Genomic DNA, 16277 nt, shown 5'->3' with positions numbered 1-16277 from the left:
TCAACTGCCTGTGGTCAATTGCCTCGATTTCTTTATTACGTTTTCTTAAATACAATATTTTGCTTAAACCTAGATACAAATATTAATTCTTACATTTTAGGAAGTATATCTACAATCCACTTAAGATAGACCATATGTTACACGTGGAAAGGTTCATCTTACATTCTATGAATTACGTCTTGCCAAAGTACAATGTTTCATATTTCGTTCTAAATTACATATCCAATGGGTCGTAAGTGTCATGTTACATATTTTTGACAAATAAAAGGTATGTTCATCTAATATGAACTGGTGGTATTAACTTACATACATACATATGTAAATAAAATTTTGTTTTTTTAGCTTTCATTTCCAACACGGCTTTCGAAATATTACTCAAATTTCTACGCTCACGACTAATGTTTACACCATTTTCATCATCACTATCACTTAAATATAATGCGACTGTATCTATTTTAAATATTTGTAAAAACTTACCAAAAAGCTAAGACAATTTATTTAATTTTTCTATAATAACTTGTCAAATTTATTGATAACACAGTTTACTGATGGTGTGGTAAAGTAGGTTATCGACGGTACCAATGATCGCATGAACATTTTCGATCGAAAATTCTTTCCGAAGCGAATTCGATTTCGATGAGGATTCAATAATTAGACCCATTGAGTACAAAATAAGAACAACAAGAGATATTGACGAAAGCATAAGAAAACTCAATGGTACATATAATAACTAACGCAGCTGTCTTAGCAACACCATGCAAAAGTTAAAAACCGTTTCTTCTTCTTCTTTACTGGCGTAGACACCGCTCTTGCGATTATAGCCGAGTCAACCGCAGCGCGCCAGTCGTTTCTTCTCTTTGCTACGTGGCGCCAATTGGATATTCCAAGCGAGGCCAGATCCTTCCCCACTTGGTCCTTCCAACGGAGTGGAGGTCTTCCTTTTCCTCTGCTTACCGCGGCGGGTACTGCGTCGAATACTTTCAGAGCTGGAGTGTTTTCATCCATCCGGACAACAAGACCTTGCCAGCGTAGCCGCTGTCTTTTAATTCGCTGAACTATGTCAATGTCGTCGTATATCTCGTACAGCTCATCGTTCCATCGAATGCGATATTCGCCGTGGCCAACGCGCAAAGGACCATAAATCTTTCGCAGAACTTTTCTCTCGAAAACTCGTAACGTCGACTCATCAGTTGTTATCATCGTCCAAGCCTCTGCACCATATAGCAGGACGGGAATTATGAGCGACTTATAGAGTTTGGCTTTTGTTCGTCGAGAGAGGACTTTACTTTTCAATTGCCTACTCCAGGGAAGGGCATATTAGCCCTCAGTGGCATTTTGCCCGTGCGGGCACGAGTGCACATTTTGAGGGCTAGGTGAGGGGATCATCGCGGGCAAACATGAAGAGGGAAGTAAGAGCAACCTATTTTACCACCCATGTTTACAAATGAGAGCGCACGCATATATGGGAAGTTGCACTGTGGGTAATAACAGTAAAATTGCCTAATAATTTTAAGTTTCTTTGTAACTACTATAAATTTATAAAATGTAAGACAAATAACAAAAGGTATAATAAATATTTGATTTTAGTAATCATTTTTTTAATATGTCTGTATATCAGCATTTAATTTTGTTTATTTGAAATAATAAATTATATGTTTGGTTTAATGTCATTTGCTATAGCTCCACGCATTATTGTACCAAGTAACAAAATTTAAATCAGATAATCTACTTCTTATTTTATATATAATTTTCGAAGCAAAAAGTTTCATACCAGGTTATTTCTTTAAACTTCCTTATAAAAAGTAATTTCAATAATAACTTCAGTTTATGAACCACTGTTTCTTCAAACACATATGACCAAATTAATCTTATGAGAGCGCAATGTAAATAATTACCCAACAACCCTTCTACCACTCGCCCGCCAATCGTAGAATTTCAAACGACTCAGCTGATTGCTCTCTCACACCGCAGGGTTGCCAGGCTCGATATACTGTAGTAATTACAAAAATTGTCTTCAATATATTCGAAATTTTCTTAAAATAACACAAATTCAGAATCGAATGCTTTTATTTACAAATATATAAACTAGTTTTAATAGTTTGATTTCAGTTTTGAAATTTTTTTATTATGAAAAATTATAATTGAAAACTTAGATGTGTACAAAACTACATATGCGTATTGAGTAATGGCAACATTGTTCGAATGAAAACGAAAACAAAACGCTTGCCGCTCGTGGCGAAGTGAGAAGATGTTTCTGCCATTAGCGTTTGTATTCTATTTGTGTGCTTAGCCACTCTCAATCAATAATGCCATACCGCGCAAATATATTTTTATTTGATGATTTCTTATATTTTTGAAAATATGTATGTGTTCCCTTTCTATAGCGCATATTATTATTTTAATACATTTCCAGAGGCAACTTAGATTTTTAAAATTTAACAAAACAATTATGGAAATCCTCAATTCTTTGATTTTGATAAAACAACCAAACTGAAAATATCACAAATCATATATTTATATAAGCATTTTCATTAAATGGAACTGCAATATGTTTAAACACAATATGTAAATATAACGGTCACAAGTATCTTTTCTTTTTTATATATGCAGATGTGCATATGTACGTATAAATGCCCACAACTTGATAAAAGTTTGCCGAATTGTAACTAAAATGAATTTTTACAACTGGCATTGCCACCATTAACTGATCTATCACATGTACAGTGGTGTAAACAAAATAGGAACAACTATAGGTGTTGTGAAGTTTTAAAATGTGCTGTTTTCTTATAAAATTGTTTTTAGATACAAGTATAACTTATATATTTTTTCCTAACAGTGATTTGAATTTCCCACCATGCAAAGGTAAATAAAAACAAATTTTAATGCGAAACTCTAAACCCTGCAAATTATGTTTACCTCTTTTTGTTCACACAACTGTACAATTCCGATATGAAGTAAACTTCCGCTCTTTAATTTGTGTACAATGTCAGTATTGCCGCAACCACTCTGCGATGAACATTAAGTTACGGAGGAATGTAATTGATTTTTTTCGCAACTTTTCGAAACTTGTTATGCCATTCTCTCCGTAAACTGATATTCCCCTCATCTAGCCCCCGTGCGCACTTTGCGGGCTACAAATGTGCCCATCCCTGGCCTACTCAGTCCGAAGTAGCACCTGTTGGCAAGAGTAATCCTGCGATGGATTTCCAGGCTGACATTGTTGGTGGTGTTAATGCTGGTTCCTAAATAGACGAAATTATCTACAACTTCAAAGTTATGACTGTCAACGGTGACGTGGGAGCCAAGTCGCGAGTGCGACGACTGTTTGTTTGACGACAGGAGATATTTCGTCTTGCCCTCGTTCACTGCCAGACCCATTTGCGTTGCTTCCTTGTTCAGTCTGGAGAAAGCAGAACTAACGGCGCGGGTGTTGAGACCGATGATATCAATATCATCGGCATACGCCAGAAGCCGTACACTCTTATAAAAGATTGTACCTGTTCGATTCAGTTCTGCAGCTCGAATAATTTTCTCCAGCAGCAGATTGAAAAAGTCGCACGATAGGGAGTCGCCTTGTCTGAACACTCGTTTGGTATCGAACGGCTCGGAGAGGTCCTTCCCGATCCTGACGGAGCTTTTCGTGTTGCTCAACGTCACTTTACACAGCCGTATTAGTTTTGCGGGATACCAAACTCAGACATCGCGGCATAAAGGCAGCTCCTTTTCGTGCTGTACAAACCGCTTGGTTTCAGAAAAATCAGTGATAGGTAAATAGAAAAGCTTGTAAATGAAACAAGGCGTGCATGACGAGAATGGCGGATAAATCGATCCCCTTCCATTCAGCTTCAATTGAAATCTGTTGTACGTAAATTAAAAAAGGAAGAATTTAACACTGAAACGGATATAAAGAAGTTGTGTGCAAATTCAAGCAAGTAAGCGACCTTTCCTTTGGAAAGTTCAAAAGTCAATGAAGCCACAAATTGACTCCAACATGCCTATGCCACTTGGGTAGAAATTAGGCTCAAAGTGACGAAGAAAAGGCTAATTATTTTTGCAAATCACCTAGAAAAGGTATTTCGACCTAATTGCCCAAAGAACAAATTTGAGCTGTCCTGCTTACCTAACACTGCTAACTTACTGCTGAAAATTTGAAATCTTTATCGTTATTACAATTTAATTTGATGTAAGTGGTTATAAAAATTTTAAAAATTTAAATTTATACTTTATTTTAAAGTATAAATTTAAATTTTACGAAATAAAACTTAAATGGTTCTTTCAGAAACAGGAGAAGTAGATTTTGTTACTTCCATATACAAAATTATAATAAAGTGGTTAGTAAAAGTGTAAAAACGCATAATTTGTCTTTATCAATATACAATGTTACAGAGGAGTTATAGTTTTAATAATCAGGAAGATTCTCAAGGGTTCTTTAATGATTTTGATTGGTCGAATGGTGACTGTGAAACTGATTTTTCTGACGACGACAGCATCGCTGACCCAAATGTCAACATTTCGGCGATCCGACGTAAGTTGGGATCAGGTAGTTAAGATTCTATTGAAGAAGACCCGGAATGTGAAATATTCGAAATTTTAGAAAATCGAGCACCAGTGGTTTTAGGCCAAAATATGCCATCTTTTTCTCCCGCTTAACGATTTATAAAAATTCTATAAAATTTAGAAAACAGTTTGAAAGCGCTGCAACTTCAAAGAAAGTTGGATTCAGTTTCGAGGTAGCGACCAAATTACACTCAAAGTAATGTTGTTCCACACTCCCTATTAGTTCTTTTCATTTTTTGTATCAGACGATATTGTTTGAAATATCATGGAACAGAGCAATTTATATTCTATACAGCCAGATATATTGCACCCACTCCCGATGAAATTAAACTTTATATGATTACACTGTGATAGTCAAAAAAAAAGACAAGACCAAATTCCACGGTTTCCCCCTATTTCGGGTCCTACGAATCGAACTGCATCATTACTTTTTTGAGTTACAATCATGGTTTCATGCAAAAATTTTTGTTAAAGTTTTTCATCAAAGTGGCCCATTGTAAAAGAAAGGCACATTTTTCTTCGGTCTCTAACTTTTTTAATGTTGACTTTTTTGGTAAACTTTCTTTGGCAAAGCTTCTCAGAATAAGTCTGTCTTTAAGTTCTTAGATGACTGTAAACCCCAAAATCAATGTTTTTTGTGTCCTTATAGCCAATATGTCGAAAAAACTGAAATTTAATCCATTTTTATACTCTCGCAACAAAGTTGCTAAGGAGAGTATTATAGTTTTGTTCACATAACGGTTGTTTGTAAGTCCTAAAACTAAAAGAGTCAGATATAGGGTTATATATACCAAAGTGATCAGGGTGACAAGTAGAGTTGAAATCCGGATATCTGTCTGTCCGTCCGTCCGTCTGTCCGTCCGTCCGTGCAAGCTGTAACTTGAGTTAAGATATCATGATGAAACTTGGTACACGTATTTCTTGGCTCCATGAGAAGGTTAAGTTCGAAGATGGGCAAAATCGGCCTACTGCCACGCCCACAAAATGGCGGAAACCGAAAACCTATAAAATGCCATAACTAAGCCATAAATACAGATATTAAAGTGAAATTTTTCAGAAAGGATCGCATTAGGGAGGGGCATATTTGGAAGTAATTTTTTTGGAAAAGTGGGCGTGGCCCCACCCCTACTAAGTTTTTTGTACATATCTCGGAAACTACTATAGCTATGTCAACCAAACTCTATAGAGTCGTTTCCTTCAGGCATTTCCATATACAGTTTAAAAATGGAAGAAATCGGATAAAATCCACGCCCACCTCCCATACAAAGGTTATGCTGAAAATCACTATTCTATATAATTACTATAATTCATTTCCTTCACCATCACAGGGACCATTTTGAGCAGCAAGTTCCGACTGAATCCGATGAGCATGGAGAAAGATTTCACCAAGTCGCCGCCCCCTTGAGCATTGGTACAGCGGCAAAAAGCTTGACTCGTTGCTTGTTGATTTGTGTTGGACATTGATAGATGAGTCTTATTTCTTATTAAATTAAATTTAAATATTGTGTACAAATTTATGATACTTATTGATAACACTTATAAGATACAAAAAGAATAAAACAGCACACAAACATAGTTAGTGTAGCTTTTTTAAAAAATACAAATTTTGTTAAGTTTTTTTTCTAATGGTTAGTTTGCTCAGAACGTTGTCTTTGCTTAAGTTTCTTACTATTACAAGATGTCACTTATTATATAAGTATCAAAGGGTAAATTAAAATATTGACGAAACGTGAGGGAAAAAACATTAAAAAAAAGAAACTAAATTTCAGTTTTAGAAGAGAGTGTTCAAAGGGTACGGACGTGTTATTTAACTCGCTCCGTGAATTCAATCTTTACAAAAAAAAAATTAATCATAAAACCAATCAAAAAGTAAAAAAAAAAAAAAAAAAAAAACAATTTATAAATTGTAAACAAACATTTAAAACAGTGCACACAATTTAATAATAATAAACATAAACAATTAGTGCACGAATCAACAAGTGAAAACAAAAAACAAAAAAAATCAAACAAACAATAATGAGTGCTTCGCAGCCTCATCAGCAAGGCCGTAGGCATTCCTTAAATGCCTACTTCAGCTTTGTAGACCCAACAAAAACCACAACTACTGGAAATAAAAAGTGTAACGGCGATGATGAGTCATCGCGGCGATCAGCTGAAAAGGGATCGAAGCAAAGAACGCAGTCAGCAGTAGCAGCCGAAAACAACAATCGGGCAATAACAAATGCCCTGACACCAACCAGCCTGCAGGTACCAACAAACGAGCAGGCAACGAAGAAAATCACAAGGCAAGGTGAGAGTGTACCAACAAAAAAAAGCCCGTCTGTACAAACAGGCATTGACCGCTACGTCAATATAAAGAGGAAATTAAGTCCTTCTAAATCAGCGGTCAATCCTAAAAAATTTCAAGGCAGCACACCATATAAAAATAAAACGGAAGTTTTAAATGGCAACAGATTTGCCATACTAAGCAATGGTTCAGACGACGATGCGAAGGGTACCACCACAGTCGTTAATGCCAAACCACCTCCGATATATTTGCGCGAGCGTAGCAGTAATACTCTTGTTGCGAATTTAAGTGAAATTGTTGGCACTAACAATTTTCATATAGTGCCTTTGAAAAAAGGCAATATAGACGAAACAAAAATTCAGTCCTACACTGAAAAAAGTTTCATGGAAATCGTTAAATTTTTGTCGAATAAAAACAAAAATTATTATTCGTATCAACTGAAGAGCTCTAAGGGCCTAGTTGTTGTAATCAAGGGCATAGAGTCCGCCGTAGACTCTAGTGAAGTGAAAGAAGCATTGGAGGAATGTGGTTTTGGAATTAAAACAGTTGTAAATATATTTAATAGAAACAAAGTACCACAGCCAATGTTTAAAATTGAATTGTTGCCGAATTCGTATCAACTAAAAAAAATGAGACCCATCCTATATACAATCTGAAATATTTGCTGCATCGCAGAGTAACTGTGGAAGAATCACATAAAAGAAATGGTCCGGTACAATGTACTAACTGCCAAGAATACGGGCATACTAAATCATATTGCACTCTACGCAGTGTTTGTGTGGTATGTGGTGATTTACATCCCACTTCGAAATGCACCCTTAAGAAAGAAGAACTAAATAAAAAATGCAGCAATTGTGGAGGAAATCACACTGCTAACTACAGGGGTTGTCCTGTATATAAAGATTTGAAATCGAAGTTGTCACAGGGCATTCAAGCACGTCGTAACCAAATGTTACAAACACCCCGTATTGAAACTATGATTATAAATCTTACACAGTGTATGACACAATTTATGTCTACCATGCAAAACATGATCCAAGATTTAATAAAATCACAAAATCAAATGCTGCTAAATTTATTAAGTAAAAAATGAGCTTACTAAATATCTGTATATGGAATGCCAACGGTGTTAACCAACATAAATTAGAGATTATCAGATTTCTGTCTGAAAAGAATATTGATGTAATGCTTATATCCGAAACTCATTTAACAAATAAAAATAATTTCAATATTCCGGGATTTAGAGTCTATGTCACAAATCATCCAGATGGAAAAGCGCATGGTGGCACGGCAGTGTTGATTAGAAATCGTTTAAACCACTATGCCCTAGAATCGCATGCTACTCCACAGTTACAAGCTACAACAATTTCACTCAAAAATCGGGGTTGTGACTTAAACCTTACTGCTATATACTGTCCACCTCGTTTTAAAATTACAGAAATCGAATTTAAAGACTATTTTGGAACACTAGGTCAAAAATTTCTAGCAGGTGGAGATTATAACGCAAAACACACGTACTGGGGCTCACGTCTTATTAATCCGAAAGGACGACAGTTGTACTACACTTTTATGAATAAGCATAATAAACTGGATATAATATCTCCTGGTAAGCCGACATACTGGCCCAGTGATAGAAGAAAAATACCAGACTTAATAGATTTTGCTGTAGCCAAAAATATAGATAGATCGCTTATGACAGCTGACACATGTACTGACTTATCATCTGATCATTCTCCTGTACTAATAAAGTTATACGAACAGCCCATGTTATTTGAGCCGAAAGTTTCTCTAACATCACATAAAACTAACTGGTTGAAATATAGAAAGTATATCAGCACCCACATCAATATTGACTGCAAAATAAATACAGGAAGAGACATTGATGAAAATATAAAAGAAATTAATGACGTAATAACTAATGCAGCTGTATTGGCAACACCAAAAAGAAACAACAAACCAGTTGGTTTTAGAAAGATCACCAATAATGAAATAGAGAAACTTGTAAATGAGAAAAGGCGAGCTAGGCAGGAATGGCAGTTAAATCGATCCCCTTCAACTCTACTTCAACTGAAATCTGCTGTACGAAAGTTAAAAAAAGCGCTTAAACGCGAAGAGGAACACAACACTGAAAATTATATAAAGAAACTGGGTCCAAATTCTCGCAAGCAAAACTCTCTTTGGAAAGCACAAAAGTCTTTCAAGCCACCAGTAGATTCCAACATGCCTCTAAGACAGTTGAATGGTAATTGGGCACGTAGTGATGAGGATAAGGCAAATTGCTTTGCAAATCACCTAGAAAAGGTATTTCAACCCAATTGCCCAAAGAACAACTTTGAGTTGCCAACCTTGCCCAATACCGTAAAAGAGTCGCATGTGTCTATTAGGACTTCTACTTCTGAAGTTACTAGAATAATAAAAGAGCTTAACCCCAAAAAATCACCTGGACATGATAATATTACCCCAAAAATGCTAATTGAGTTACCAAATATTGCCGTAAAGGTGCTCTCTTTGCTCTTCAATGCAATTCTTAATCTCGGACACTATCCAAATTCGTGGAAAAAGTCGCAGATCATCTTGATAGACAAACCTGGGAAAGACTTAACACAGCCGTCTTCATACAGACCAATCAGTCTTCTACCCTGTCTTTCTAAGATATTTGAAAAATTGTTGCTATCAAAGATGACTCCTTTCCTCCACGAAAATAATATAGTACCAATGCACCAATTTGGGTTTCGTGAAAAACATAGCACGATTGAGCAAGTAAATAGAATTACTAACGAAATAAGAAAAGCATTTGAGCACAGAGAGTACTGTTCAGCTATATTTCTAGACGTGGCTCAGGCGTTTGATAAGGTATGGCATGAGGGCCTTTTATACAAGATTAAAAATATTCTACCTTCAAAATTATATAAAACATTGGAATCGCATTTAAAAAATAGAAAATTTATGGTAAAAGTGGGAGATTTCATATCTGATGAAAGACAGATAAGGGCTGGTGTACCCCAGGGCAGTGTTCTAGGCCCAACACTATACATCATATATACAGCAGATCTTCCAACAGCTAACAATGTATTAACTTCTACTTTTGCGGACGACACAGCTATAGTGAGCCGTAACAAATGCCACATTATAGCATCAAGAATATTAGCCGAGCACTTAAAGTTTGTCGAAGAATGGCTAGCTAACTGGCGTATAAAGGTAAATGAACAAAAGTGTAAGCATGTTACATTTTCGCTTAGACCAAAAATGTGTCCGGCAATATTTTAGTACCCCAAGCGAATGAAGTAACCTATCTTGGTATTCACCTAGATAGAAGACTTACGTGGAAAAAACATATATCTAGTAAAATAACTTGCATGAAGATAAGAGCTGCAAATTTAAATTGGCTATTAAATAAAAACTCCAAACTTAGCCTAGACAACAAAGTGCTTTTATATAATGCGGTCATAAAGCCGATTTGAATGTATGGCATTCAACTGTGGGGTACGACCTGTGCAACTAATATAGACATAATACAAAGATTCCAATCAAAAATGCTTAGATCAATCACGTGTTCACCATGGTACATGCGTAACGAGAATATCCATAAAGATCTTGGTATTTCTATGGTAAGGAAAGAAGTAGAAGACAGCAGAATTAAATATATATGTAAACTCCGTGATCACCCAAACCCTTTGGATAATGCTTTGGTACATTCCTGCAATCAATCACGCCTTAAAAGAAGAGATATGCCCGCGTACTGAGGAGCAATGTATCACCAAAACACCTCAATCATTTGCTTGAGCGTGTCTAGTTTTTAAATAGGTTTAAGATTATATTACTTATTGTTAGGCTTTCAAAACAAAAAGCAGATTCAATAAATAAAAAAGATATTGAAACAAAAAAAAAAAAAAAATTCAGTTTTTTCGACATATTGGCTATAAATACACAAAAAACATTGATTTTGGGGTTTACAGTCATCTAAGAACTTAAAGACGGACTTATTATGAGAAGCTTTGCCAAAGAAAGTTTACCAAAAAAGTCAACATTAAAAAAGTTAGAGACCGAAGAAAAATGTGCCTTTCTCTTACAATGGGCCACTTTGATGAAAAACTTCAACAAAAATTTTTGTATGAAACCATGATTGTAACTCAAAAAAGTAATGATGCAGTTCGATTTGTAGGACCCGAAATAGGGGGAAACCGTCGAATTTGGTCTTGTCTTTTTTTTTTTTTGAAAAAAGCTATCACAGTGTTATTAACAATCTCATGTTAGTAATCAAATATCCTAACTTGCGTATGTTTTGGGGTGATTACGACAGGCTTCGTATCATTGCAGCTTTGACACGACACCGTCATGAGAAAATTCGACAATTTCTGCATATCAACAACAACAAAAAATGCCTCGTTTTCGCAGTACTGAGCAGCAGGAAGACAAGCAACCAGCTACAACAACTCAATTATCGCGCGAATCCTTGTTAGCAAATCTCGTTGATCGTCTGTTCAAAATACGGCCATTGATTGAAGGATTAACAAAAACTTCAATAAAGTTCCCACAAGAGAATGGCTTTGCGTTGATGAACAAATTTGTTCAACAAAAATAAAAAATCATTTTTTAAAGCAGTATATGCCAAACAAGCCCCACCCTTGGGGCTACAAATTGTTCTTGATGTGCGATGATTTAGGCTTTTGCTACAATTTTGAACTTTACTCCGGAACGAAGACTATCCACTTGAAAATAAACCGAACTTAGGGACGTCATCTAATGTTGTAGTTCGTTTGAGCCAAACTGTGCCACGTTTCGTTAATCATTGCAATATTTTCGACAACTACATCAGTCTCCTATTATTGGCTTATTCGCGCAAGTTAATTCATATACTTATGATTAAAAAAATATGTATTTACTTTTGCAGAATAAGATCTTTATTCTAGAAATTCACATACTTAAATGAACATGTTTTCGTATTATCCTATGGGTTATATATAATACTAGCTGACCCGGCGAACTTCGCCCCGCCCAATTTTTATTTTTTTTGGAAGTCATAGACTCGTATAACTTTACCACAATTAATACAAACTTCAAACAACGCATTTTCATTTAATGTTTTTAATGTTTGTAGCGCCATCTGCTGTAACATACCGCACTTACTCAATACCGCTGTTAGCGCTACCAACTGGTGGATAGCTCTTTGCTAATAATAAACAAATAATTTGCAATAAATAAATAATGCGACTATAAGGAGAGTTATAAACTATCCTATCTTTCAAGTTGGACCAAACTGCACACAGTGTTAAAAATTTCATTAAAATCTGTTCAGTAGTTTAGGAGTCCATCGCAAACAAACAACGTGACACGTGATTTTTATATATTAAGATTATTCGTTAAGTTGATAACATATTCATGTTTTGTGGCTTAGGTCTAAAGTCTAATTGTATTATTTGTTGTAAACAAGTGCTTATCGTGCGGCCTATGCATGTGTATGCATGTCTTGCACTCGGGTATGGTGTGGTATGAGTTCAAAGTTTTGTGTTTGATACTCTTGTTTATTTGATTAGGACAGATCTGGCTTTATCAGCGTTTCTCATATACTTGTGTATAAGTGTCGTTGATACTGGCATTATTTCGCACTCAAGGAATTTACGCATTGGGAATAGTTCGACGAAGCAGAATTCCTGGCAGTAAGATTTTTATTGAAAATGCTAAATCGGGGTGATGCAGACGAGTATACGAGGTGTGTTCAAAAAGTATCGCGAATCGTAACTGACAGTTTTCTTCGATTGCAGGGGCGTGGTGCATCATGAGTTCTTGCCACAAGGAAGAACGGTCAATAAGGAATATTACCTGGAAGTTATGCGCAATTTGCCCGAAGCAATCCGTCAGAAACGCCCGGATTTGTGGAAGAACAAAAATTGGCTTTTGCACCACGATAACGCCCCTACTCACACATCGTTGCTTGTGCGCGACTTTTTGGCCAAAAACAACACACTAATGATGGCGCAGCCACCGTATTCCCCAGATCTGGCTCCCTGTGACTTTTTCTTGTTCTCTAAACTGAAGAGGCCCATGAAAGGACGACGTTACGCTTCTCTTGACGAGATAAAGACGGCATCGAAGGAGGAGCTGAAGAAGATAAAAAAAAATGATTTTTTGGAGTGCTTCGAAGATTGGAAAAACCGTTAGCACAAGTGTATAATATCTCTTGGGGATTACTTTGAAGGGGACAAAATAGATATTCATGAATAAATAAATAATTTTTGAAAAAACATAAAATTCGCGATACTTCTTGAACACACCTCGTATAGCTTCGTTTTAAGGGATTGATATTATCACATTCTTCTGGTAAGAGAGCTGGCATAAAGCCATACCATAACATAGGAGCAACGCCCGAACACTCTCCAGCTGTTGAGAGGTTCAATAAAAGAACATAGTGCGGCGATAAAATCCCATGCCCAAATGTTATACACGAATATAACAAGCACATGGGTGGTGTGGATCTCATGGATTCATCATTAGGACGAAGCCGTATCCGCATCATGTCCCGCAAAATGACCAGCCGATGAATATATCTTATGCTTTATATGGCAATGATTAATTCATGGATCCTATATAAACGCCATTATTCCGTAACAACGCAAACAAACCATATGATGAACTTGCACGAATTCGGCGAAGTTGCCGACGTCTTGATGAGAAGTGGATCCCTGTTATAAAGAAGACGAGCTGAAAGTAACATTGAAAATCAGATTTCTGCGAAACGATATCGTCTAAATAGTGCCTCGCTACCGCCGCGTGATATAAGGTTAGAAAATATTTGACATTTTTCTATGTTTCTAAATGATAGAAAACCAAGAGCAAACATCCTAATTGTTCATCAAATTTATTTGATAAAATGTGGTATATCTCTTCGTATACTGTCACAGCAAAATTGTTTTCTGGATTTCCATGCAAACTAATGTATCCTTTATCAGTGTAATAATAATTTTAATGAAATTTCAATAAAATATTGGACTTTTGTATAAATATGTACTTAAAATGTTCTTCTCTGATGAGCACAAAGTGGCTAGCCAACTGCCGTATAAATGTGAATGACCAAAAGTGTAAGCATGTTACATTTTCGCCTAGACCTAAAATGGGCCCGGCAGTAAATATGAACAATATTTTAGTACCCCAAGCGAATGAAGTATCATATCTTGGTATTCACCTTACATGGAGAAAACATATATCTAGTAAAATAACTTGCATGAAGATTAGAGCTGCAAATTTAAATTGGCGTTTAAATAAAAATTCTAAACTTAGAAAGAAAAAACCTACATAAAGAAATATTATGTTGAAGGTGACTCCATTAATTTTAATCAATGAAATCATTATGGTCAGAGAAATGGAAGGGCTGATTGAATAAATTTTTAGGATTGCTCAGGTATACTTGAGAATTTATTTTCAAGCAATTCTATGAGTGTAGTTAAAGTCTAATACTAATTAAAGTCGTTTGAAAATATTTCCTTGCTAAAAATAATTTGACACTTATTTTTACGACTATGAAGCATAGTTTAAACGAAAAAAAAAACGATTTTTTGAAAATTCTATAGAGGTCTATTCTGATCTGTTTGTAATGCAAAAAGTAAGTGCTAATTTTCTTCGACGGCACAATCTGTTAATGTAAGTAGAAAATGTAGTTCTTTTAACCAACAGTTAGGCCATCGGGTTTTGCCGTATATATTTCCCATGTAGCGTGAGTCACTATATTCTGCGTTGTTGACAACTTCCTCTATTGAGACTGAATATAGCATTGTATTCTGCAAACGGCAGGCTAGAAATGCAATTTGGAGTTCTAAGCGTTGAATTTCATACCGTTTAGCTGAAAACTTAGAGAGTTGGGACGGCTGAGCTTGCGTCAACATAAATATGCAATTACACTTCGTCGGCGTATGTAAATAATTTATAAGATCGCATTTTTCGTCACGTTAGGACATCACGTGTGTGTTATGTGAATTTCAAAACAATTGGTAGGTACAGTATTCCACAATATACCCGGTACTTTCTCGACGGTTGGTTTCCATTCCATATCTATGTAAATGTGGTTCATGACAGCTGCGGCTACTCTTGGCATATGAGATATAAACTTTACGGCGATTATATTTTTAACAAACTCGGCGCAACGGGACGAGAATATGGATCCAAAAATCATTGACTACATAGCATACGTTCTGGTTACTTTGGTAGCATCCTCGTCTCGCCATAAAACGCGTTGAGATTCCTAGTCTGTAGGCTTGTCAGAGATTTCAGAAAACAGATCCTGAATAAGTGCAGATCCAGCGACCTCTCCTTAACGCATTTTCTGGGTGGTAGTGATTAACGATTACGCAAGTTTGGTATTCTTAAATAAATCTGTCCTGACTGAAACGTTTAATGTAACAACAGCGGTTTCAAATGCAATACGTAATTTACCAGGTTTGTAGGTGTTGGCCACCCCGAAATGTGGTAGATACCCCATCGTTGGAATTGTTCTCGAAGCTTCTTCAGGCTGCATCAGACTGGCATACAGTTTGTCAATGTATTTTTGTATGTTGATGTAAGTTTAACGGTTTCAAGATGTGAACATTTTTAATAACGGGTGATCCAAGTAGAAGTTTTTTTTTCAATACCCTTTTTTAACAGATCACGCGTGAGTGGTGCCAAGCTGTTATGTTATTTTTGTTCAGTATTGATTGTCATTTCATAATAGACAGACTATCGCATAAACCGTTTAAAAATCCTTCAAATTTTTTACGAAAATTCACGAATGAATGTGTTTCACGCGCTTCGCTCAACTCAAGTTCCAAAAAGGTCCGACATTTTTAGCAAAATTTTGTACACCGATAAGGTCCTCTTCTGACTCAATGGTTATGCAAACAAGCAAAATTATCGATTTTGGTGTGGTTTGTGGGCCGGTGGAATCAACGTGTGAAACGAAGTTGATTTGTTTGACGAAACTCCATTTTGATTGCAAATCACGCGTTGTAAATTTATTATAATCAACGATTTTAGGTTAACTTTCCATGAGACTCATCAGGTGATGACTAAATCTGGCACCCTTGAAAAAGACAAGATTTCCAATTTCATCAAGTTGAGTATCAATTGTTGAAAGAAATCACTGAACTTTTTACAATTAGGATTTAATTATTTGTTGACTTTAAAGACATCCTCTGGATATATAATCAGCGGTGTAACTACACTTTTAGCAGCTCCTAAGAATGAAGACGCATAAGATTCTTGTGGAAGCTTTACTGGAATTCGTTTGTGATATCGTTGTAGTTTGTCATGTAATGGTAACGAAAAGAGTTCTACGACTGAATTATTCATATTGGCGATGGCAAAGTTGCTTCCAACTCGAGGCCTTTTACATAATTCGTCAATACATTCAATTGGGATTTTTTGTTATTTCCTCTATTGATGACATCGCTGGCCTTAGAGTTAT

The 16277-nt window shown here is 35.9% G+C and overlaps 1 protein-coding gene across 27 annotated transcripts in view; it reads left to right on the top strand.

Moving 5' to 3' along the window:
* The window catches only part of LOC105227111 (ADP-ribosylation factor-like protein 4A), a 566667-nt gene that overhangs the window by 206887 nt on the left and 343503 nt on the right, over positions 1 to 16277 (top strand). For 2 of the 27 annotated variants that reach the window (XR_007423155.1, XR_007423156.1), the window contains one exon: positions 101 to 232. The exons of 24 other annotated variants lie outside the window; for them this stretch is intronic. The gene's annotated coding sequence lies outside the window, so the exon portion shown is untranslated. Of the gene's footprint in view, positions 1 to 100; positions 269 to 16277 lie in introns of all 27 variants that reach the window. One more of the 27 variants, XR_007423150.1, reaches the window with a different exon arrangement.

This window comes from Bactrocera dorsalis, chromosome 6 (assembly GCF_023373825.1).
Source record: "Bactrocera dorsalis isolate Fly_Bdor chromosome 6, ASM2337382v1, whole genome shotgun sequence".
Lineage (NCBI taxonomy): Eukaryota > Metazoa > Arthropoda > Insecta > Diptera > Tephritidae > Bactrocera > Bactrocera dorsalis.
This window is presented reverse-complemented; position numbering and strand designations above follow the sequence as displayed.